The sequence below is a fragment of the Aquila chrysaetos genome, chromosome 11 (assembly GCF_900496995.4).
Source record: "Aquila chrysaetos chrysaetos chromosome 11, bAquChr1.4, whole genome shotgun sequence".
Lineage (NCBI taxonomy): Eukaryota > Metazoa > Chordata > Aves > Accipitriformes > Accipitridae > Aquila > Aquila chrysaetos.
In genome coordinates, this window is record NC_044014.1 from 31443058 (window position 1) to 31470129 (window position 27072).

A 27072-nucleotide genomic window follows, 5' to 3' on the forward strand; every position below is an offset into this window, starting at 1 on the left:
AGCTTTTATTAGACTTAGATCCCATGGCCTTTGCTTGTTTCTGTTAAACCTATAACCTTTGCCCAATCTACACAAAGAAATTCACAACTACTTTTTCTCTCCAAAGCAAAGGTGACTCATGAAGAGCTCTCCAGAAACTGGGTTTTTGTTTGGTGGTTACAGAGCGTATTTTTCATTTCATGGTGCCTAAGTAAAACAGCCTGGTTTTTTCTGGTTACTGAATTTAATCAATAATAACGCATACTACACAAACCCATGCTTTTTCCCCGATGTCACTGACATGGGTTTCTCCTACACGAGGAGGAGCAAGGAACAGAAAACCAAAAGCCCCCCCCCAGCGCCATCCTTAGGCCAGCCTGAAGCTCCAGATTCCAGCGCACTTTCTGATTCAAACATTTTGCCCACATGAGGGTAGTGTAAGCTAATTTCCGAGTAGGGGCACGTCGCTAAAATCTACATCTCTCACACGGAACGCTCTTTAGAGAAAGTGGTTACTATTTAAAAAACAGATCACTTGAATTTCAATTTTGGTACGAAGAAGAAAATAGCAGCAACAAAGCCGAGACAATTCAATGGGGTTTGGGGGGGGGGGGGGGGGGGGTGTCTGATTTTTTTAACACGAAGAGTAGACTGCAACGACTTCTCTCCCCCTTCCCCTCGCTTCCACCCTTAATTCTTGTTGTCTAGGTAGTAAGGTTTTTCCAAGTCTTCTGGCTAGCTGCCAGCTCCGTGAAGTCAGTCGGAGCTCTCCCCTCCCCTGCGCAGCCCTAGGCGCCCTGCCTGACATGCTTTTCAAGGCGTGCTAGACTGCCGAGCAGACTTTCTGGCTCCACTTCCATTGTTTGCACGGCCGCTTTGCTCCTTATCCAGAGCGTGGATTAGCATAAGAATACTGTCTTCCCCCTCTGCAAGCCAGCTCCCCTCTAGAAGACCTCTACCCTTTAAGAAGAAACACGGGGTTGGGTTTCTTTTTTTCAGATTTTCTCTTTAAATCCTCTTTTCCTATTCGAGACTTGTAAAACCCAATAAAATAAATAAAACGCTACACAAGCAAGGCTGACAGGGCTCAGAAATACCCGATTGCATAGATTAGTAATTACCGAGGTCAACAGAGTCAACTTGATAATGCTATTCACAGAGCCTTCACTCCTCGCACTTGCGTTGCAGGTATGATTTTAGTTATTAAAGGATATACTTTCCAAACAGAGCAGAGAATAAGTAAGTTCTAGGAAAGAGTAACAGAAAGGAGACCTTAAACCCCCTTCCTTTTTTTTTTTTATTTACCCCTGGAAGACAGTTTCAATTATTGAGAACAGACAGAAAGCATTACTTACCAACACAACCCCCAGCCAAAAATACAAGCAAACCCCCTCCAAACTGCTAGTAGCGATGCCTTAAACATGGGAATCGCTGCTGCCTACTTACATAATTGCAAATCCTTTCCTGCTGGTATCTGACCAGGACACTATGGTGTCCCATGTAAAGCAAGTGACATGTGACCTAGTATTAAAAAAGGCCAACAGAAGAGCATTTCACAAAAAGCAAACTGCTTGCCCTCAAAACACTCAGAACTGTCAACATGGATGTATGGGTTTTTTTCTGCTACCCATAAGATAACTGCTGTCCAAATTAATTCATACATCGTTTTGTGAACGAGATAAAAACATACTTGCAAATGTTACTTCATAAATAAGCCACATAATTTTAAAATCATCAAATTCAGCACTTCTCATTGCAATGCGCAGGAGAAAAGCTTTCTTTAACAGTATTTGCTCAATGCATACAAACAGCAGAGACAAGACTGGCAAGTTCAACACCATCACGATTTGCTAATACAAAATGCTGCTTGGCAAGGTAAGCCTTAATCCTCATTTTTCTCACCTGCTTGCCATGCCTGTAGAAGCACTGTACTCTGCTCACAGGAGAAACTCTCAGACTAGCTGTTCTCGCAAATCCCTGTAAATAACACACAGATACTCTCAAAGGAGCCGTATGCCATCAGTCTTCCAAAGAGGTCATTTAATAGCTGGATAGGCCAAATAAATGAAGTAGTAGATGCTGCTCCTTTACACACCTCTAAAACATGGATATGGCAGGGGGGAATTATTATTTAGTGTTCTTACTACAGAAACAGAATTTTAGATATGTACTTTGCAAATTACATTTAACTGTTAAATTTGTTCTTCGCGTTAATTATATTGCCCTTCTAACTTTAAATTGCTGAAATGCGCCCTTTCAACCTCTCTTACAATCCTTTTGAATTATATGAATAGTCAGCTAACAGCTTTTCTGTCATCTGTGAGCCTCGACGCTCACCCTAGAAACTCATGTTGGGATATTTTTATGAGGTTACAAGCTCCAGACACAAAACACTAGGAGGTTACCACCTCCACAGCAAGGGCAAGAGAAGTGAGCAAGTATTGTCATTGGCAAGTCTAGCATAGCCTAAACCAGAATCAATGGCAGTTTAAATTAATATGCCAGGCTCTGAACAGCAGTGGCTGATGAGCTGGTGCTTGCTTGATACTGCCACAGAGGCAATGACCTCCAGCAAAAGAGCAAGGTGGACAGCTGGGGGTAGTAACCTCACAAGCAGTCTCACTAGTAACTCCCAGAGCTTTCAAGGAGAACCCTGATACATACAAGCAGGTTAACAAAGCTTCAATAGGCCCAAGCAGAAAAGGAGGGAGAAAAAAAAAAAAAAAAAAGGGAAAAGAAAGGAAAAAAAAGAATAAACCCCCAAATCCATTGGCAAATAAATATCTTGTAATGACAACATTCGTTATCTTACATAGAACCTGCAAAGTATTCGGTTATTCTCAGTATCATAGAAAGCATGACATGCTCACACACAGAGTTATTTCTCAAATATTGGAGATATTAGATTAGATGGGTATATTAAGAAAGTGCTTCCACAGTACAAATAATCTAAAATTAGCTCTATGCTGCATTCAGTTTCTACTTTCATCTGCAATACTTAATTTTTAATTGTGAAGTACGTAAGAAAGTATTATCTCTCTGGGAAAAATTTCCAGGACTCTAGATGTATGTGTCTGAGCTTATCTTACCCTGTTAGTATTCTGCAAGTTTTGCCGAGATGAAAATACATTTTAATGCAACCCAAAGTTAAGCTCTAAGTACATTGTAGATCCGCTTGGTTAAATAACTACAGAAACAACATGGCATGCACATATACACAAACTACTCCTCTTAAGTTTAAACAATGTACTTTCATCAAATATAGCTTCAAAGACATTTCTAAATCCAAACACAGTAATCTTTCAATAAGTAGACAAAGACAGAGTTCAAAGGTAATGTTTATACTTTAACAGTTATAGTCCCCTATTTCCCTGCACTGAAGTGCTAAGGCAATACTGTTTTTTTTTCCACACAAAATTTAAAAACAAAACATACACACAAGAAGCATGACTAGAAAGCCCAATGAGATTAAAATATTTAGTTTAGTAGTTTTATTAGTATCTATCCCATTAGTATTCAAGCAATCACACCACTTCTTAGTGCAAAAAGGTTATTTTAAATAAACTTCAGAAAGAAACGTTTTTCAACAACTGTTACACAGTAGAGCTAAGAAAAGCAAAACATCAACATGCAAGGTAGCAGTTTGGTTTTTAGATTAAATGAAACTTCACATCCAGCTAATAAAAACCTTAATTTTTTTCATTCAAATCTTTGCTTTTCTCTCCATATTCTAAGAAAGCAACTGAACTAAGACCTAAGGAAACTAAGAAGGTACAGAGATTATACTAGATATTCCTTCTCCTATCAATTTCACTTGCTTTCCTACTTTTTCTCTTTGACCCTTGTGATGTGTGACTTAAACTGCCCATTTTGGCAACACCAATGATTCAGGATATTTTTCTGAATACAATGGCCTTGCTGTTTCTTTGCCTGATTGTTTACTGATCAGTAGTGGATGGAGGTTCTGTATGTTGCAAAATGTGTGAGAAATTACTTTTGGATAACCTTGCAGTTTCTGAAAAAGATAAGGAGTTTAACCCTCTTAGGTAATTTAGCTTAAAAATATCCATATAAATTACGTCAAAATATAAGCATAGATAATAGAAACACTAACGAGCATTCTTTAGGATAAGATATATCAAACATGCAGAAGATCACACTGCACAGAATCATCCAAGAAGAGTCAAGTAACAAACAAGTGAAGACGACTATGGAAGACCACCAGAAGACTCCTGAAAACCACCAGAGACCTTCAATGCACCTACGTAAAGGACATTTACATATGCTAATACTTTCCCGGAAATCTAGTGAATATGTATAACATTTCTCGGAAATCTAGTGAATATGTAAAACATGTACTTAACCTACACAATTAGGCCTGACTGTGTGCACGACAGGTAGAGCAATCCCCGTGCACCCAGCGCTACAATAAAGAATGCCTGCTTTCTAAAACCCCAAAATCGAGTCTTAAAGAGTTTCTTTGACCAACTTTTTCAGTATAACCAAAATGCTTGTTCTGGTGGATGTAGCAGCAAGGCCCACTTTTTCTTCCCTAAAGAAAGTATTTGACCACATCTCATCCTACCTAAACAGTTACATTTTCCTTACCCTAAATTCATACTAAAGAGTTCAAGTAACTTTTTCCATCATCCTTGCTTCACCAGTCATTCTCAAGCTGTGTACTTTTTTCCCCCCGATTCTCTCCCCCATCCCACTGTGGGGGTGGGATGGGGGAGCAAGCGAGTGCCTGTGTGGTGCTTTGTTGCTGGCTGGGGTTAAACCACAACAACTTGCTTTACTTTTCCTCAAACTACCCTATCTTCCCTTTTTTCCTGTTAGCTTGCTCTTTGGGTTATTAATAAATACAACTGAAGTATTACTACTTTTTGACATATAGTTGCCTCACCTATCTTTTTTTTCTTTTTCCACCAGAGTATTTTTATTCTGTTTTCTTACTCATTTTCCAAGCAACTTCTGCTTATTTCTAACTATAACTAGCAAACTTACTAGCAGCCTAAGACTTTAAGTGGTGTGTACAGTTTAAGACTTTGTGCACTTGCACACAGTAGTGGAGCCAATGTTTTACATCTGTTCTTCCCTATACATATCAAGCACACCAGCCTAATATTTGGATTACATTACTAGAAATAACTACGCCAGTATCACATCGAGTCAGTTCATGACAAAGCACACTGAACAAAAAAATACTGTGTTTTTTTTTAATTAACTTGTACCATCAACAAGTTATCTTCCATTCTATAGTATTAACAGATTTCCCTGTTTTCCAAAAATGGCAAAATATTTAAATTAAGTGTCATATGACTAACCAATTCATGATTATTTACTTCCTAATTATTCAGATTATTTTTCACCATAGGTATTTTAACAAAGAAAAATTTCAGAACAAAACATTTAAGTTTTAAAAGATTCAAATTATTACTCAAGATCCTGAAATTCCTGTACTGTGTTGTCCTTAAAATATGTATGTTTTCCATTTACGTGATAAAAGTATGCCCTCTTCACCTAGACTTGGCTATAGTACACATTTAATTTTTTTTAAAGGATATTACATATCTGGATTAGAAGAAAACTAGCAAGTTTCTATCACACTGTTTTTTATGAAGATTAAGGATATTATACAAGGACGTTTATCTAAATCAATCTGAGGTTTTGTTAAGTTAACAGGTAGCTGTTTATTATTTTAAAATACATTTTAACTGGATCCCTAGATTTATCTCCATGCAATTCCATACCAATCACAACACTTCAGAAACATTTCACATAACTTTTCATGAAACTTATCATAACATCATAACCTTGGAACCTCTGGAGAAGGACATTGTTAACTTTTAAACCTAGCTCAGGGGAACCTAGTCCATAACTGACTTCTTAAGACTACTTCAAAATAGTACCATCAGAAAGAAGTATTTATCTGCTTGGTTTTGCCTCAAGGCGGGGGGGGGGGGGGGGGGGGGGGGGGGGGGGGAGAAAAGGAAAAAAAGGAAAAGAAAAGCAATTCTTGAAAAGCAAACAAAAACAATCCCTGTATTAATGTTTAGTAGATAACCACATCTTACCATTCTTAATCTAAACATTAAGTCAACAAATAAGCAAAAAAGAAAACCTGGCATGTTTCTAATTACATATCCATGTTACAATAATCTGATGATAAAATACATTCCTATCAATACAAACATCTTTAGACTGTACTATGAATGCATTTCCTGTATACTTTTCTCACCATAAGTTCTTGAATTAGTTCTCTATCCTACTGCATAAAATTCCCATCCTCAGACAAAAGTAAAATACAAAATTTAGCCTCTCCTTACTACATAGGAACTTGCCTGGATTTCTTTGAGAGATGTTACCCACTACTCTTTCAACAGGAACTTCTGAGCCAGACAGAGGCAACATAAAAAATGTAAAATGAAGGGATTCTTGGACAGCTTAACTCAACCTTCCTGAATTTGACAATCCTGGCCTAGCAATAGGGAAGGCTCTTGTTTTATGCCATCTGAGATTGAGATGGTCACACTACTGGAACAACCTGGCCTAAGCCAGGCCAAATGGAAGTAAGGAGAGCACTGTTAGGAGGATACCGGTCAAACTAACTCAGCAAAACATGTGACAGCACGCCGCAGAACAGAGCAGCTCTGGAGTGGAATCACTGGCACTTCCTGTTTTGATCAACTGATTCAAAAGACGACACGGACTTCTGGTTACTCCACTCCTGGAAAATGCTTTGAGCACACTGACCTGCATTTCCCATTTGTGGTTTGAGCCTGAAGTGGCTCTGCCTGTTTGTTATGGAATTAACTCCTAGCAAATAGTTTGCCACCAAGGAAATTCAGTGGCAGCTAACCCAACCTTACAGAATAATTGCTTCCTAACTGAATAGAGGAGATCTTACACAGTCTCGATGGTTAATAAGAAAACCATTGCAGGAACACCACCTCGTCACTGGCAGATTTCGTTCTGAAACACTTGGCACATGTTCCTGGCTACTGAACAAACAAGCTCTATTCACATGAGAAGAGATGGTTCTACCTCCACTGGTTTGGAAGGAGACAGAAAGATGAGAACTCTACAGACACTAGAAGCTGAAAAGTAGGAAGTTATTCCTAAACTGTCAACTACAGTTACCGGTTCAGTAGTTGTACGTTAGAGGTCTTTAATCTCCCTCTAGCTGATGCCTTGCTGCAGGCAAGTCAAACTAAGGAAGTATTTTACATTTTAAGGCGGGGTGGGGGGGTGGGGGGGTCATCCAAATCCAGTTTTTAATACCCCAAAGAAAACAAAATAATCATACAACCAAAATCTTTATGGTAAGTAAAGAGACAACATGATACAGGAGACCAGTTGCAGAAGGTAATTAAGCATACATAGCTATATTGATTAGGTATAATATACTAAACTGTATTTCTGTAGTTCCATCACACTAGAAATGCTAAAGACTTGCACAAATTCACAGTTGCAATTAAAAGACAGACATTTACACTACTAAGATATAAGGAAATTTTACACTGTCTCAAAAAATAGAGTAGAACTAGCAAAAGTACAATGATGGGCCGTATTACAGAGAGATTCCATATTAAAGAAAGATTAAAATAAACCTTCTTGGGAACTGAGAGATGTATAATACTCTTCATTCAACCTTAACATGGAGGAGATGACCAGAGAGATTTAATCACAATTTTTCTCTGTATACCATCAAGGAACTAACAAATAAATTATCGGGCAGCAGTTTTAGATGCAAACAAAATGCATCTTTTGTATATAACAAACATTTAAAATGAAAACACTCGCTTTCACAGGGTTTTGTGAGTGTCAAAATCATAAATGGGCTCAAAAGACACCTGAAAGCAGGTCAGGCTATAAAATACAACACCATGGATCTGTCGCTTGGGAAGTACATAAAATGTCTGATCAACATCTAGGACAATGCACTCTGTCCACATCCAGTATTTATAGTTTTTCCCTCTTTTGGCCTCGGTAACCTTATTTTTTTTGTCTTTGTCACCTTGCTATTGACATTCAAGCATAAAGGTATGAAAACAGGAGGTAGAACATACATAGGAACACAAATGATCAGCAAAATGACTTGTTTTTATTTGGTTCTGATAAGCTCCCTTGCCATTTGTGTGCTTGTTGACTTACAAGCCCATAATCCTTAGTAAAAACAGGGCAAGCTGTGTCAAGGTAGGGACATTTCATGGTGGAGTGGTGTTGCCATTTTATTTCTTGCCAGATCAGCTACTTACATACAGGGAAAACATAAAACAACCTCCTTCCCCCAATCATTGCTAATGGTATTACTATTTAGAAAAACAGTGGACAAGAAGGGAAAAAAGGTAACTTGTGAAGGGAGGGACACAGGGTGTTGGGTTTGTTTTGTTTTTCCCTTTTCAAAAAGATACTGCATCCAGAGTTTTCAACCCAACTGTATATGCTTATGCCCTGCCACTTGACACCGGAAAGGTTTTACCCAGCCGTATCAGCAAAATAAGAAGTATCAGCAAAAAAAGCCCTTCTCTTTTTCCCCTCTCTGTAACAGAAGGACATCCACCCATTTTTCAGTTCATTTCAATTCAGGATAGCATCTGAAAGACACTTAAGAGGGAAACATGTATGGTATCTAGAACTAGACATACTAATTAGCATTTATTGGTATTCTTTATTCAGAGAGCTCACCTATACATGGCATCTCCAAGCATTACCCTTCCCCTCAAATCTCTTATATGAAAGGAGTGAGATTTTTCATTAATAAAGCTTACAGCACTACTTCTCTAAATACTGCATCAGCTCTAAATGCTTTGGGAGTGGGATCATTGAGAACAGAGGGCAGAGTGATGAAAAAACTGTTTTATGATGACCCGTTCTCTACCCTCTACCATTCTCTAATCCTATAAAACCCTGAGATCTACCCAAACACAGTGAAATCCTTTCACTTTAGCATATTGATCACTATTCTAAATGACTGATGTGGTTCTAGTGTCCACAGAAGACCATATAGGTTAATGAAGCTCTTTAATGCTACAAATAGGTCTTAAAATACAGTCTTCTATCAGTATGCATGTTTCCCAAACACTTAATCTCAATTTTGAAATTTGCTTGGAATTACAAGCCTGAGAATAGAAACTGTTCTTCCGATAGACAAAAGAGTGATCTTTCAACACAGTGGCTCATCTGCAGAGTCCTCTGTTGATAAACAATTTGAGAACTGTCATTTGTTGTTCAACTGTCTCTCTCATTGGAGGAGAAATGAACTGCTCCTCTCCTCAGGAAGAAAAAAAAGGAAGAAATTAGTTCTTGGTTTTGTAGCAGTACAAAGTTTTGTACTTTTTCAATTATTTTTTCAGCACTGACTCCAAGTCCTTTAGTTTTTAGTAGGACGCAAGTATTTTAAATCTATGCTAACTGTTGCTTTGTTTGCAAGATGCATAGTACAACTGGCCTTTGAATTAATCCAACATCTTTTTAGGAATATGTGATTGAATGAGAAGAAATAGCACTTGCCCGTCTTCTTGTCTTGTCAGGCATAAAATAACCTGAGTAAAATAGGAAGGTGAAGGAAGCTAACATACATCATCAAGACATGCATTCAGCATGTAGACCAGATAACAATCTTCCTCACCTGAAGTAGTGTAGATTGACTACAAACGTTTCACTTGTCAATATGAGTTCCAACTTTATAGCTTTGTGAATTTGTTTATGGTGTACAGAAAGTTACAGGTTTTGAGCAATAAGTCAGCTAAAGATAAAATATGCATTAGCTGAATTCAATGCTGATCTTTCCCTTGGAATTATTTCTTTAAAATTTGACCTCCAAAAGAGGGTACATGCTTCTCTGTCAGACAAATGTATGAATGTCAAATATACGTCAAGATTCCTCGGCTGATCTCTGTAAATCAGAAGCACAGTCCTGTTGTAAGTAAAGTTTCTGTTTTCTTGAAAAGGGGTTCAACATCTGTTTGTAACAGTGGCCAAAATCTGCAAGATAACATAATCCGAGACACAAACTTCTGTTGAGAACAAGCAGATGACGACTGGTGAAACCTGCTAGTCTAAGTCTCTGAAGTTGTCCCACCTGTTACAGAGACCCCATTTCTAACACAAATGGGAAAAAGTGAGAAGGGCCAACAGCATCACAGCTTAAAAACCACTGTATGTGGACACTGCCTCAGCTCTAGTTAAGCAAAACTGGAACAGTGAGAAGCTAGATGTAGGAGGGCCAGTGCTCACTATCTGTTTTTTAAACAGATTTCATGTTGCAGAAGAGAACTCTCAAATATGTCAGAAATCTAACGTTTCAGGAATATTCCACTTAGCCTCGTGGTTACATAAAGGAAAAAAAAAAAGCTTTAGACACCACAAAGCAGCAAACTATGAACCAAACGCCCCCATAACTCATAATCAATCACAGGAATGCCTTTAAGATATCGAGGTAGTGGAATTTAGTATTAAAAAAAACCCATAACATTTTATTAATAGCAGTAATAATAAAAAAACCCAGCATAATAACATTTTGTACCAATCACTGTGCCGGGAGACAAGATGCCCAGCAGGCATGTCACTTAGTTGTGTTACCAGTCCTCGTATTTCAACTAAAGCATTAATAACAACCATGACCAGACAGATTGTACCAAATAAAATTTGTCTGATATGGTAACTGTTTTCCAATGTATCTTTCTACAACAAATGTCTCTGTAGTTGAGGCTGTTTTGTTTTTTTTCATAACTGAAACATGGACAGAGAGTAGATCAAGCAGCTGTTTCAGCATGATATTAAAGACTGGCACTAGCATAAAAAAAGAAGGCTCAGAAATGTTTGTAAGAAAGATATGGTGACTGCTTATCATATGCTTTTTACCCTGAAATACTTGAAATAAAATTTTGCATGCATTAACCTTACCTCAGAATTACGAAACTGAATGAAACTGTATTGTACTTCAAGCTTCCTCCAGACTGTTTTCATCTGTACTTCCACTTCATTAGTTCAAAGGTGATATTACGGAAATGCATATTTCTATTAATCTGTAAAACAGGAAGAGAATTTGACTTAAGATATCTAAAGAAACTGTATTGATAGTTTATAGTACATAATGTGAACTGCACATTGCAGATACTGGTATCTGGAATTATGGAAGCCATCTGCTATTATGAACTGGTCCTAGCTAAAAAAAACTTCTTAGGCTCCTGCGTTTCTAATAGTTGCATGGTTGCAGTATATTTGTAAAATACTGATACTAAAAAGAATTTAAAATAATTTTATTTATATTATTCACTCATATACTTCAAAAATAAAAACTTTAAAAAAATATTTCTATCCTTTAGATACAGGTTTGTCTTAGAGGAACAGTGATGTCAGGGAGGAAGGGTGTTAAAAATCTCTGTAGATAGTTTTCCTATGAAAACAAGCCTTTCTGATCTCTCCCAGTAACTCCTGGATTCACCTGGTCTATACCAGCCAGATTTGCAAGTGTCCAGATAGCAGGTTTCTCCAATTTTTTAATTTTATTTTTTTTAAACAGGCAGCAGACTAGACAAAGGACACATTGTTGGCGACACCAATGGAAAAACCCAAACAAACAACGCACAAGTCAATCTTTATTAAACACTGGAGAATCTGTAAGACTGCGGCTTTACAACAAAAATCCACTGGTGTCACCCCATTAGTTCCAGTACACAAGGAACTGCAATATACTGAGAAATAATCAATAGGTTTATTGTAGCTGCACACAGGCATGATTACTCCTGGGAAGAAAAAGCAAGTTAAGAATTTGGAAAAAAGTCCTGGCAATACAGTGGGTTTGATTTTTTGTTTGTGTTTTTGAACTGGCATACATCCAAGCATTAGAGAAAAGCATGGCACAGGCTCTTACCTGGCACTTGTAACAATTGTGAGCAAGCCTGACTTGTGTCAAGTCCCAAAGTTTTCAAATGCATTGTGGATAGCTAAGTTGGGCTTATCAGCCTTACTACTTAGATTCCATCTGGAGTATGTGCCGCCTATTGCCAACTCTTCCCATTTTGTCACAGTGCCACAATATTTTAATGTTTCCATCATCCAAAGCTTGCAAAAAGATCATACAAGAATTTTATCATTTAGAAGTCCCAGTCTTATGACTGCAGACATAACCTTGAAAACAACACAAAGGCTCAAACACCAGTAATCCAGCTATACTGTTAAAAAACATACAGCCAATCTTACAGTGTAGAGATTTAATGAGTTATTTTTGAATGCCAAGGCCAACAGTACTGGGAATAGGGCTGGACAAACCATGTGCCTGCATGATTTCCAACAGAGGAAGAGTTTCAGCACCCACTTTCCTTCTCTTTTCCTTTCTAAGCACCATAAAGACCTTTACCATTACAAGGTCAGACTACTTCTGTCCCCATGTCAATTTATAAGCACTGTTCCTCACACACTGAGGTTTAATAGTCTTGGTAATAAATAATAAATTTGTGTAAAATGGTAACCTGAAACCATCCTGAATATCAGATAGCACCAGTTCTTAAAGACAACTGTCTCCACTGAGCAGACAGGCTGACACTTGACTGTTATTTCTTCCATGGTAAAAGTGAAAAAACATTCTTGCCATGCAAGAGTATTTGTGGAGATTGTTTTCTCTTTTTTAAAGTAAGCTTGTAAAGAATCTGAAAAATATATCCATCTCTTTCTCTATAATCAAGGAACTTGAGTTCATCTTCTGTTGGACTCCAAAAGAAACAACTATAAACAGGAAAAGGATGGTGTGTTTTCTGTTTTTACAATACCTCCAATCCCCCTGTATCTAGTATCTGATTTATGCAAAGTCCTCTTTGTATTATTTAAAGAGGCCGCTTTACAAGGGTAAAGACATTTCTGAACAATGCTGGTCTTTTTTGTTTTGTTTTTAAAATGATGTCCTCTTGATATTTTTTGCAAACTCCCAAATCGATGAAATTCTTAGTAACTGTTAATTTTTGTAAGCATTCATTGCATTTCCTGATCCCACTCCCATGTATCCGATATCCAAGCTCTCTTAGCAAACAAAATTATTTTAGTGAACTTCCTGACCTGCACAACTCTAGATATGTCTACATTAGCATTTTAATTCAAATCAAGACTGCGCTTTTGAAGTCAATCTCCCAAACAACCCTATTTTCCTTGCTTTGCTTTACATTGCAAAGCAGCCTCCAAGTACATGAAGCAGATTTCTTTTGAATAAAACTAGGTCAGAGAATGAGCTTCAGGTGTGCATTCTATACGCTCCAACCACTAACAGGAATTCAGCCACAGAATCAAATGAGGACCAGCTTGAAATAAAACTCTCACAACCTGTATAGCATGGATGCCAGGTTCTCAGCACCTGACAGATCTGATCCTATTACACCACACTGCTTGGTAATATGGACACAGCCTCTTTTATGACTTACTGAATTTTTGTGTCAGTTCCAAATTCATCTCTCCCTTTTTTAAAAGGGGTACTACAAAACCTCCGTCAGAGGTGGAACTGAAGTTAATGGTAATTATTAATTTATGCGAGTGACATCACTATGTTACTATTTCTTCCATGTCTTCATCAGCATGAGATGTACTTAAGAACATACTTAGTTTTATAAAAATCCATTGACTTAAATATTTATTTTATACAGTTATCCAACATGCATAATTATTAATGGATTAGTTTTTAAAAAAGTTTAGTGTCATTCCTGATGGTATCTTCCAGAGAAGGGGTATCAAGAAGAAAATAAAACTACTGAATAAATTATTTGCACAACTCCACTTTATTAGAACTTGGTCTACTATAATGACTACAAGAAGCACAAACAAATTCAAAAGTACAGACCCTCACAGTGCTTGTCACTAGTTACATATTAATTCCAGATCTATCTGGGAATTTTTCTAAGTTTTAAGATTAAATTTGGGATCTTCATATACTATTAACTCAGAAATATCAGGACCCAATCTGGAAAAAGAAAAATCTGAATTACATTAATACACCAATTACTGAGTTAGATCCAGAGAACTGTAAATTTTCTGCCATTGGCAGGTCCCAAGGAACAGTCAGAATATCTAAGCTGAGCTGATCTAAGCCTCATTCTGTGTGTGGGGGGGAAAGGGCTACCCTGCTAGCGCAGGGCAGAGGGCAGGAGCCAACAGCCATGAGCAGTACAGACAGACAGCGGGGACTTGCAGTGGGCAAAACTCAAGTCAGACTGACTCACCTAGAGGAGGAAACTGTACCGTGGATTCCTTTTTCTTGTCTTCCCACTTATCTCTAGATCCTCCTTCCCTTTGCAGTACCTCCAGTTCCTCCAGCTCCAGGGCCACATCCAACTCATTTCCTCACCCTTCTCCTCTTTTGAAGCAAAAAATGTTCACGGCACTTGACTCCCCCTGCACTCTGTTCCTCCAGTTCATTCCCCCTTTGCCCCAACTGCCTCACCAGTTTTCAGCCCAATTACTTTATCTATCTTAAATTATCTATCTTAAATTATCTCTTCCTCCTGAAAGCATCTTGTTACTTGTTACCATTGGGGAAATAGGCCAAAATTTGAAAATTGCCCTTTATTTTGAATTTAAAAAAAACCCAAAAACCAATTCAGTGTGAATTAGAAATTTTACAGCAGGATAAGGCACCAGAGGTAGATGAAGGGCATTCCTGATATGGCTATAAACATGCAGTACCCTGACAAATCTATAGCTGAATAAGCATTGCAGCTTTTAGCCCAGAAACAGACAGGAAAGGCTGGCATGGGAAATCTGCAACTGCAGAAGACAAGATGCTCAGAAGGGCTTTACCTTTAAATGAAAATTGACTTACCACAGTTTTTAGAAACAAAAGGGTGCAAATGGCAAATCTTTCTGTGATTAGACATCTCTAACTCAAGTGTGCATTTTAAATGCAAAATTATATGTATTTAAGGAACATAAGTTTGGAAAGTAACTTTAATTAAAGTAACGTAACAGTTAAAAGCTATTCAATTGCAATTAAGTACATGATCATACAAGAACTCATTGGACTATGGGTTAAATACTTCACCATTCACTCCAGCTTCCAGTTACTTCTTTCCTGCTCTTTTTACTTCCTCCGGCCTCCAGCGCTTCACTTCTGCAGGGTTAGCTGTTCAGCTAATCATACCTTTACTCCAATTTATGAAACAGAACTTGTTTTAAAGTTCCTGTAAATTCTGATCGTGTCACAGACATGGGTAGGGTGATAACAGACAAACACTTCAGACAGAAAATAACAGGGGCAATAACCTTCAGCATCTGAGAATTGGGGTGGGAGCAAAGGGGAGAAGGAGAAAAGCAGGTGGTGCTAGCAACACGTGTCTGTATGCAGTGTCAGAGAGTTCACGGCCAGCTAATATTAATATTAACCATAGACGGGAGAGGTTTCATAAGCAAAATTATTTGTTTTCAGGTAAACTATAGTCCTAAACAAAAGGCTTTTTGTTAGAAATCTATGCACAAAGAAAATGCATTGCAGGCCCAGACGGCAGCCTAGAAGATGTTTCAGTTAACAGTCTCATGACTGTCACTAGAAAATTTAGCCAGAGTTGCCGTAAGCTAGAAAGTTTGAAAAATACTGAGTATACTGCTTTTAGAAATCTACTATAGCTGTGAAATTTGAGTGGAATTTTAAAGGGAAAGCAGCCATACCAAATTTCCAAATCTTACTTCAAAGTTCATGTCCAAGGATATGAATTTCTTAAGGAAAACCTTTTCAACAAATTTACATGTGAGAAAAACCCCACAGTACACTGGGAAAAGCAAACATCATACCACCTGTGGCACATTTGGGGCTTGGTAGTTTTGTCTGTCAAACAGTTAGGTGTATGAGCAAGAACATCTCATTGAACAAACAGCCCTTCTAAATTCAATGGGACCATTATATGAAATAAAATTAACTGGCTGAACAAGCATATCGCTTTCCAGCCTCTGGACACCAAGTTTTCCAGGTAGTAAGATGAGAAATAACAGCCTAAAATATGTTTCAAGCACATTTATCCAATACTTGAGGCAAGCTAGTTCAAAATCATTCAAAATCGCTTAAGTAAAAATATACCTACATGAAAGCTATTTTAAGAATTAATTTTATGTCTACATTCCCTTGAGTTTTAATAAACAATCACCAATTTATTCTTGCAAGTTATTAAAATGCAAGGAATAATACAATATTCTAGCACATCACGTCATACTGTTCTTCACATCAGTATTACAGTGGTTTGGCCTTTCTGTATATCTGGTCAAGACTCTCAAATAACTTCAGGATACCACTGATCTTTCCAGCACTTCCAGGTTGTTCTTGGAAAGCCTAGATTTTGTTGTCTTTGATTACTGCATGGATCCTTTACGGCAGAAAAAATTTGTAATCATTTGTGGGGAGGTTTACAGAACTTCAGAAACACTACCTTGGAATAGTTTGATGAAAGTAAGATATCACTTCCAGATAATACAGCATCAACTGGTCAATTTAAGTACTAATCTAACCTGGCTGGTTGTTTGTGCAGGCAGGTAGAATAATGAGTGCTGCTGCCACTAATGCAAAATGTCTTGATTCACCTTTCATTTACAGTCTGACAGAAGATACAAAACAAATCTGTACAATTAAAAAAAAAAGTCAGCTGCTTTTCTTTAAGTCAGGTCTCCCTCTTTTTAGGAAAAATTTCTTCTCTATCAGAGGCATGCAACCTTCTTCTTACCAAGACAGAATTTTTATTTATTTCATGAATGTTTTTGCAGAACAGAGACAGTTGCTCTTCCAGGTTCTTAAAGAACTTGTCTACTCAGGAGGTATCAGAGGACTCTTCACATGTCACATCATTTGGTCCCTTTACATAGAAGGAAAGAATCTGCACCCTAGAACAAGCTGAGCTTTTTCTTCTGAGGCCTTACAACCAAGCAAGCTCACACAGACACAGAAGACGCCCTGAACAGGTAATATGTGAAGAACCAACATACTGCTTCACGGCTAGGCACTCTCCCTCCCCTTGTTACACATTTCTGTTTTCATCATCTGAGCTTCCTGCTGAGGTATAAGAGAAAGTGTTCTACACTATCAAGCTCCTGAAAAATCATTGCCCCAGGGCATATCCGGAAGTATTAGAACCCAAATAAGTTCTTGACTGTGCAGTACCGGAGAGATAGGCAGGATGCATTTTCCAGAATGACATGAATCTCCATAAATCACAACACACCATACTCTCCACAGCATCTAGTGACACAAGGAATTCATTACTGGGGCCATAAGAATCCAGACATAAACCTCCTTTGACCCATAATGAAAGTCTGCCTCAGCCGTAGGGCCAGAAAATTCCATCAGGCTTTTACTTTGCCCTGGCAGATATAATTTCCTATAGTAGCGAGAGTTTAAGCCTCCTGATTTCTTAGAGGGTATCCTGAATATTTTATTTTGGCATACCTAGCTACATCATCTGGAGTCATCTGAAGGACTCCACAGCCTGCTGTGCTGTGAGAGCAGGCTCTGCACTCCCAGTGAAGAGGCAGTATTCGTCTCAGTTGTCTTAAATGTTCTTTGTCCAATGAGCCAGTATCTGAAAAATCAGCTGACTCTCCACACTTTGGGGCTAAAGGGAATGTGACAACAGCTCGCTGTTAAAAAAAAGCGGATATATAGCAGGCCACCCTCAAAGGCAATCCCATCAGCCTGCAGCACTGGTGACGCATCAAAGCCAGACAGTTCATTCAGTGTGGAGAGGTCAAGTCAGAATCTGACTTGCCAAGCTTTGTCAAAAAAACAACTGGGCTAAAGCTTTTGCTGTGCAGCTCCTCCTTTCATCATATCCCACAGCTCTCCAAGTATCCAAACCAGTTCTCTAACAAGTACTTTTGCTTTTCAAGAGAGATCTGAAACTCAGCTGTTTTACCTGAACTTTGGAGGTACTCAACCCAAAGCTCCTCCATCCACAATCTGAACTTCCTCTCAGGATACTGAAGACAGACTGGCCCCACGATTAACAAGTCTTCTGCATTTGACAACCCTGAAAACATAAGGCTAGTTGTGATACCATGGACCTCACAAGCCTTCCTGAGTTTCAATAAATTTATCAAAAAATACCTGGCTCCATGCTGTTTAGCCATCAGGCAAATTTCATAGTCAACTTTCCCAGCACGCTTCAGACCCTTGCTGGGCCCTACTCGCCACCTGGCTAATAGGTTGCCTTGCGTGGATGGAAGCAACAATAAAATTTGATCACTTGGCACACAGACCCAGAGGCGTGCATTCTTATCATAATGCCGATCCTGGGAATGTTGCCCAGACTTCAATTTCTCTCTGACAAAAGAGCCAATGAAATCTAGCTTCTGCCTGTGCCGCAGCTTGTATTAGACCTCATTTTGATAGGTGATCCTCTTCTCCCCCCCTCTAAGATTCCTGCAAAAGGTCAAGTATTTCTTCAATTTGTCTTTTACAGAGTAATTCAAACTGTGAGAAACATTTTCAGTAACCCTTTGATTTAAAAAAAAAAAAAAAAAAAAAAAAAGAAGTTCTGCCACAACTTTAAAATCCCATGGACTTGGGCACTATCAAAATACTACAGAGCAAACGTGATTCCAAAACTGCACTAATGTTCTATCACATTGACTTATACCTCTGTGTGCGTGTGTAGGATTAATATCTGGTTTCTTTCATCTTTAAATTGAACCACAGTGTGGTGGGCTGACCCTGGCTGGATGCCAGGTGCCCACCAAAGCTGCTCTATCACTCCCCTCCCTCAACAGGACAGGGGAGAGAAAATGTAACAAGAGGCTCATGGATTGAGATAAGGACAGGGAGAGATCACTCAACCAATTACCATCACAGGCAAAACAGACTTGACTTGGGGAAATTAGCTTTGTTACCAACAAAACCAGAGTAGGATAATGAGAAATAAAACCAAATCTTAAAACACCTTTTCCCCCACCCCTCCCTTCTTCCCAGGTACAGCTTCACTCCTGAATTCTCCACCTCCCCCCCCCAGCAGCGCAGGGGGACAGGGAATGGGGGCTGGGGACAGTTCATCACATGTTGTCTCTGCTGCTCCTTCCTCCTCAGGGGGAGGACTCATCACACTCTTCCCCTGCTCCAGCGTGGGGTCCCTCCCATGGGAGACAGTTCTCCATGAACTTCTCCAACTTCCCACGGGCTGCAGTTCTTCATGAACTGCTGCAGTGTGGGTCCCTTCCACGGCATGCAGTCCTGCAGGAGCACACTGCTCCAGCGTGGGTCCCCCATGGGGTCACAAGTCCTGCCAGCAAACCTGCTCCAGCGTGGGCTCCTCTCTCCACAGATCCGCAGGTCCTGCCAGGATTCTGTTCCAGCGCGGGCTTCCCACGGGGTCACAGCCTCCTTCGGGCACCCACCTGCTCCGGCGTGGGGTCCTCCCCGGGCTGCAGGTGGAGATCTGCTCCACCGTGGACCTCCCTGGGCTGCAGGGGGACAGCCTGCCTCACCATGGTCTTCCCCACGGGCCGCAGGGGAATCTCTGCTCCGGCGCCTGGAGCATCTCCTCCCCCTCCTTCTTCACTGACCTGGGGGTCTGCAGGGTTGTTTCTCTCACATCTTCACTCTCTCTCCAGCTGCAGTTTCTCTCCCACAGCAACTTTTTTCCCCTTCTTAAATATGTTATCCCAGAGGCACTACCACCGTCGCTGATGGGCTCGGCCTTGGCCAGCAGCAGGTCTGTCTTGGAGCCGGCTGGCATTGGCTCTGTCAGACATGGGGGAAGCTTCTAGCAGCTTCTCCCAGAAGCCACCCCTGTAGCCCCCCCACTACCAAAACCTTGCCATGCAAACCCAATACACATAGCCATGCAGAATTATATTAAACACAGCTTGTGGGGCTGGTAACTTCTGACAAGGAACAGAGGTGACAGAACACATAGTTGGGAATGAGAAAACCTTTCCAAGGAGACCACTGCCTTCAGCCACCCACTAAGTCAGTGCCATCACCTCAACAGCTCTGAACACATGGAAACGTGACAGCACCTTTAAGGCAATCAGGAGACATGTCAGATACGCCCCCCCAAATGGTTAAAGGCCTTCACCATGAGCAGACTTGTTGGGCACGTAAGTTTTTCTACAGAAAATGATGTGGACTACACCCTAACATTCAAGAGAGTAAAATAACACTTCTGGAGGAACCAACACAACATATGCTGGAGCTCAAAAAATTACTTTTTCATTCAGATATGAGAATACAAACATATCTAGACATTTTTGGCAGTTTAAACAGACTTCAAGTACTAAGTATCCTTACAATTAATGTTCTTCTAAAAATTGTAAAATCACTTATTAGCTCAAAAGCATTCCTTCGCAAAAGCAAAATAAACACCTATGTCTCTGTCATAACTTGGTCTTTCACAACAGAACACTCAAAGTATGAATGCATTCCCCTATTGGATCTGACAGACAGAAAACTGTTGAAGGTCAGTCATCACGTATTTTAGTTGTCAGTGATAAGAACTATTCAAAAAGAATATGGAAACCTTAAGGTCCAGAAGTTAGTAGCTGGCACAGAGACAGAGTTAACTTTTTTTTTTCCCCTGGAACTACAAAAATGCACATATTCTATAAAATGGCCTGTACCAAAACCAAAATCCTATTGGCATTCGAGGCACAAAAGCACAGAATTCTTGCCTTGCTCAATAAAATCTGTTTAAGTTCTGCTAAAACATATAAACCTTAAAATTTGCATTTGTTTCCACTATTGTAAAGTGAAATGAAAGAATCGGTCAACCATCATTAAATCTTAAAATTGGCAGTGACTACAAAAGCAAGGGAGGTACATTTAGATGAAATTCATGCAGCATGCATCATATCAAGAACGTAGAGAAAAGCGCTTGTCGTTATACACTAAACCCGAAATTGATGTAATCCCTAGTGATAAAAGCACTACAATGCATACTTTATTTTCTATAACTGATTAGTCATAGTTTAATCAACACTAGAATTTTATTAAAATGTATTGCAAAGTGTTTTCCTTCTGCCTAGTTATGACTTACCAATACTGCTTTGGGAAAAACTGACTACAATAAGGATGCTCAAATAGGAAGCAGATGTGGCGGCTTAGAATGCTGCAAAAGATCTGTGCATCCTTTGGAGATTCCAGCTGTTGACAATCATCTGTATAAGGATATATAAATATAAATACATAAAGCTTGGTTCCCAGTAGGCCCATCCATACTCCCCAGAATACAACCTCATTTCTGTGAAATAGTGATAGGACATTTGGAGAATAACCAAACTCCCCAAAAAAGTCTTTAGAAGAGACAACCAACCACAGGAGTCTTTTGCAGACAACAGCTTTTAGCTAAAGATAAAAGACATTATATCCAGTCTCCTGCTCTCTTTAAAGTCAATAACTATACAATACTGTATAACAAAAAAAAAGGCATATAAAAATATTTCAAATTGTTCTAGACAACTTCAGAATTCATTTGGTCCAAGTGTAGTATCTAAAATTTAGATATTTCCATGGTCTATACATTAGATCTTTTTGGATAAAACTTCAGAAAGTCATAATCTGATATTCTTCTAATGCACAATGTTCCACATGGTTATCTAAAGGGATGTTCCAGCTTTCCACAATTAACTGATATTACAGAAACAACTGTAAGTCTTTGGCAGAGAAGATACAGAACTAAAAGTTTCACCATTTTTGTAATGCAATGGTACAAAAACCCCCTTCTATATATAAGGAAAAGTGAGAAAGAATGCTCTATAATCCAGAAAACCGTATGAAACTACCTTGATAGTGTTCAATGGTATCTGATCAAGTAGACTGAACTTTCCTTCATCTGTTCAAAAAAACAGGGTAGTACTCTTCTTGATACAATAAGACTGATTTGTTATTCAGACAACTGTTAGTCCCATCACCACAAAACACAAGCCATCTTTTTTTGCTGAAGAGGTTACATGTTAGAAAAATATATATAACAACTCAAAAGCAAGCTATAATTATGGAATCAGAAGTCCTTTATTAAGAAGTTTGCACTAGGGACTTATTCCTGCATACTTGGTCCCTGAAATGTCTTCAAACATTGTTATTTCAGAAAAAAATGAATTAGGGGAATTAGAAGAAAAATCCCAAGTAATAAAGCAAACTGGATATTGCTGAAGTATCCTTTAACTTATTAGGATCTCAGAAGATATGACTGTAAAAAGGATTTCCATCCTTACCAATTGCATGATGATACAGAACTCGATTTGCAAGCCTAAATTCAGGCTACCACAGCCTCAACTTCTGCTCCAGCTGAGGTGAACAGGTTAGAGTAAGGCACAGCTGCATCGTGTAGGAAGTAATACACATGGGTAGTTCAGTGTTGAGACTAAGCTGCTCAAAAATCCTCAGCCATTTCAGTTATTAAGTCTAACAATTATACATTCAGAACGCTAGAATGCTATACTGCCTGTAGTTCTTTGGCCACCAAGTCACGGACCCTTTCAAATCGACCTAAGATTTCTAATGACAGATTTGAGACAAAAAAAATACTACATACAGAATTACCTGAAGGGTTCAGACAAACACAGGGCAGGAAAACTCAGCACCAAGTTCTTGGACATGCTGTATAGTTATCTAAATATCTAATCTGGCCTCTCGCATTTCCTACCAATTTATATATTCAGAAGTAACGGTAAAGCATTCCAGTTCATCTCATCTCAAATTCTCCTCTCCAAATACACAGGACTACTGGTGCCCTCATCAAGGATCTGAAAGAAAACTAAGTTTGGGGTTTTTTTTAAAACCCACAATGAAAAACAATAGTAGTAAATACTAGTGACAGGCCACTTACAGAAAACAATACAGATCTCTCCCGGTTAACTGCCTGGGAACAGGTTCATTTTATATAGCAAAACCACCTTCTGTAAAAGATGGACGGTATCCTGAAAAAAAGGACTTTAAAAAGAATGGCTAAATTAAATCCATATCTTCTTCAGCCAGGGAGAGGTTTTTGTCAACAAAGCTCTACAGGCACCAGAGGTGTGCTACCACCCAAGCTAAAAAGCACCCATCTGCTTAAGTCTGCTGAGAACTCCGACACACGTGGTATTCTGCACGTATGTACCTTTAACCACTCTGACAATGCTGACGTATGCTAACAAACTTAACTGACAGACATTTTCCTTCAGACACATTTTAATATACTAATATAGAAGTTAAAGCACCATCCTACAAGTGTTCCAAGATAGACCTGATGAGTACAAGTGATCATCCTCTGCGGCATTTGCTAAACACATGTCACTTTAGAGAGATGAGCACAAGGCTCATGGAAGAAGGGGCAAAAGGGAGAAAACAAGCATAAATTGTTCCTTAGCCAATTAAGCATACTTGGGGCAGGAGAAGACTCCTGAAGTATGACCATGTATTTTTAATACATGCTTTGTAGCAAAATACACTCCAGCCAAGAAGTTGTTTTATTCTTGGGAGGTAGAGAAAGTAGGTTAGACTTCACTTTGTTTTCCAGAGTGGCATAAGGAATAATATAAAAGCTTTTCCACCAACATTGAGACACACCATCAGGGAAATATGTACATTTGTGATAGTGACATTGTTCAGTAACATTTTTTAAAATTTCATGTTTATTTTAGTTCTGGAAAGCTTGCCCTGCTGCAAGAAACTTAAGATACTTGCCATTGTCGCTTTAATGGGACTTCTAACAAAAAAAAGGAAAGAAAAAGACAAAACAAACCCCTCTGACACTTGCAGCTTTTTCTATTTAGTGGAGGCACAAGAGCCAACAGCTGACATTTGAATCTCATCTAAATTTAAACAGGAAATACACTTTAAGGACTTATCAATTATAGACTGATTTACCCATGACTGCAGTGGATTCTCCATTGCGAGAAGACTGCTAAAGGCATACTGGATATATTACAGTTAAATGCATTTACGGCACACTGGAGTAGGCATTTATATGGGTTTGCTTTTGCCCTGAAGTCCATGAACAGAGAACAATCTCAAGTAAAATTCCTCAAACCTGAAAACACCACACACACATCCGCTCAAACTAACCAAGCAGAGCTCCCCAGGTACAGGACCACTTTGAATTTAGCGGAGACAAAGTTCCATTGCACAGAGCATGACCCATCACAGAGAGATCTTTTATCTTTCCAGCACTGTCCCATTTGTTGCTAATTAACGATACTTAAACTTTAAAAAAACTCCAAACAAACTAACTTTGAAAAAAGATGAAAGTAGAGCTATTTCAGATGTATACATTATTACACCCTGTAATGTGTATCTTTTAACAAAAAGCTAAAATAAATTTTACAGAGACACTTTAAATTATTAATTACCCTAAGTAATTGCTGCTCCATTATTATTTTCTGGGATATTCAAGAGAAAGGAAAACAAGAGCGTCTTTGCATGTTCCCTTAACTTAGGTATTTCATCTCCTAACCAAGTAAGTGAATAAAATTCTTATTTTAACCAAGGAAAAATGCAAAAAGGAGTTCAAATATACAGGTAACCTCTGTCCCTCTCTACACTGAGAATCATCTGGATTCTATTGAACTGTCAAGCAAGTACCAGGGTTAATACAGAAATAAAAGAACCAGCAAAATGTTTAACATTAGCATAGCCTATAAAGAAGCTACCAAAGTTCTATATGAACCCCAGCTGATTTAACACTTCAGATGCATGACATCTATTTTATAAAATTGTACAGGCAAAACTGCAGCTAAATATTTTAACCTACTATCCTAGCCTATAGAGCAGCTGCCTCCTCCTCCTAAGCAACTTATGGAACTGTGTATAAAATAGCAATCAAAACTGTGAAATTTAGGGGGAGGCAACAAAGACTTCCATATAAGGTTGTCGGATTATCTTATCTCATATGTTTCTGTGTTTTAATCTTCTATAACACAGAACACAGACTATACTTAGCACTACCCAAAGATTCAGAGAAAAGGGCCCAACTGCAGATGAATATGTCTTGGGCTCTAAAGAAATTCAGCCTCATCGAGGTGTACGCTCAAGTGACAAACTTGCATATGACTTGCAAACCTCACCAACAGGAGCATTCCTTGGAATACTTTCATACTTTAAATAGATAATAACAATGCAACTGAAGCGTCAGTCTTCAGGTAGGCCTTTTCAGCATAACATCATTCCCACCAAACTAGAAAGCCATTGAATTTCCTTACTCCTTGCAGAAAAAAATTTCAGCCCAGTAATGACTTATTGGAACTTCAGCATTCCCTGTTTGACAAGAATGCAAGAGACTTGCGAGTACTGATAGATTTCAACACTGGATAGTTTCCTACAGTATTCACTGAAAATAGAAAAGAATCCCAGTTCAGGGTAGCAGCTTCCTTATTCAGGTGAAGAAAGGTGAAAGGCTATCCAAGAGCAAATTGAAAGTTAACAACAGAAAAAAGTCAGTTTTTCCTGAAGTGTTTTATAAAGGATTGGTTATTTACATTTTGTCTCCGTTTTCTTTTTACAGCAATGTACATCAATTAAAACTCCCATATATATACCATATAATTAAACAAGGTTATAAAAGGAAGAGATATATACACACTATCATGACCACTTTTGCTTGTTCAAATCTGAAATGCAATTGTTGGAACAAACAATTGCGGGAAAAATGTACAGGTTATGTATTTAAAATTTGTAAGATTACGTCTTACAAAGCCAAGAAAGAACAAGTTCAATATTACAATGTTTTTAAAATGCAAAAGAACATTAAGAAATGTTATTTATGTAGCCCCTTCCTTATAGAAACAACACAGAATGTTAGGAAGGATGAAACAATCTTCCACCTTTTTATAAGTAGCTTTGAAAATCACTAAAATTGACACAGAATTACACAGCCATGCAGCAGCAGGCTCCATTTATAGGAGTATCTTTCACATTGCCCCATAGAAGTACACAGCTTTCCTAACTATCAGCCCTACCAACTCAACCCAGGGCCAAAAAAGGGTTACTTTCTTGGGATTGCATGAACTGTGGAAGATTCTGCAAAAGATAGTATATATCCCAGATATGTCCCTGCATTTACTGCAAGTGATTTATCGAAGTATACACGACTGCAAGTCAGGAAACAGCTTTCAAGCACACAAGGAAGATTAGAAAGTCTGACTTGATTCTGCTGGCTCTAGAAGAGTCACAAGATAAAACAATAAAAGTTACTGAAGTGAGCAGAAATAAATTAATATGTTTAAACAGAAGTTCTGCTGAATAAAAGCAGTACTCTTGCACATTCCTTCTCACATTAGTATATTCTCAAAACTAAAATAGAACAAATATTTGAGTATATTTAAACAAAACCACACAACAACTCAATAACAAGCTTACAGCTCTTTATATTTAAAAAGAAATCAGAATTTGAAAGATCTAAGCAATGCAACTAAATCTTGATCAAAGCAGCATGCAATCATATTCTGGCAGTCACTAGAGCAGATGCCTGCCACTAGTGTAATATAAGCATCTCCATAACCTAACTCGTCTTTATTTAGAAAGAAAAAGAGTATCTGAGGTAGGAACAACAGAAAGAAAAAGTCTGAAGTTGCAGGAAACCCAAGAAAAGGTGAGCTCAAGATGTTGTAATATATATTGCTTATGCATGTATGTCTGGAAGTCAGGTGAGACCCAGAAATTGTGAAGTTCATTAAAATACAGGATATCTGTCTCTAATAAACTAGAAAGTTATATGTTAATTCAGTGATCTGATTAAATGAGTTTTAGACTGTCAAACCACCAAAACCCCATGTAGATGAGACTACACGGGTCCTGGCCTTTCCTAAAATCGGAGAAGGGAGTGGGGAACATAAGGAGGAAACAATGATGACGTGGGACACAGATATGCATGACCCAAAACAAAAACTCCTAATAGTGTCCTTGACTAGGACTGCTAACTCTTGCCAAGGCTTGCAAAGGCATAAAACAGCCTCAGGTTATTTTGTGTTTCCTGAGCCAACTTGGGAGGGAGAGGGGGAAATCCCCCCAATACATATTCTTCAAGATACAGCTCAAAAAGCTTAAAGATTCAAGCATTCAAGAATTCTTCTGATGAATGAAGAGCTTGTGAGCTTTCCCTGTCTACATGCTCGCTCAGGGAAAAGGTTTATCTCTTTGTCAACAGAACCTAATGCATT

General features: G+C 38.6%; 1 protein-coding gene across 5 annotated transcripts in view; it reads right to left on the reverse strand.

Moving 5' to 3' along the window:
- The window catches only part of BMPR1A (bone morphogenetic protein receptor type 1A), an 86222-nt gene that overhangs the window by 34207 nt on the left and 24943 nt on the right, over nt 1-27072 (reverse strand). For 2 of the 5 annotated variants that reach the window (XM_030031024.2, XM_030031028.1), the window contains exon 2: nt 10891-11012. The exons of 1 other annotated variant lie outside the window; for it this stretch is intronic. The gene's annotated coding sequence lies outside the window, so the exon portion shown is untranslated. Of the gene's footprint in view, nt 1-10890; nt 11013-17858; nt 17973-20972; nt 21094-21717; nt 21743-27072 lie in introns of those variants that run through there. 2 more of the 5 variants (XM_030031026.2, XM_030031025.2) reach the window with 2 other exon arrangements.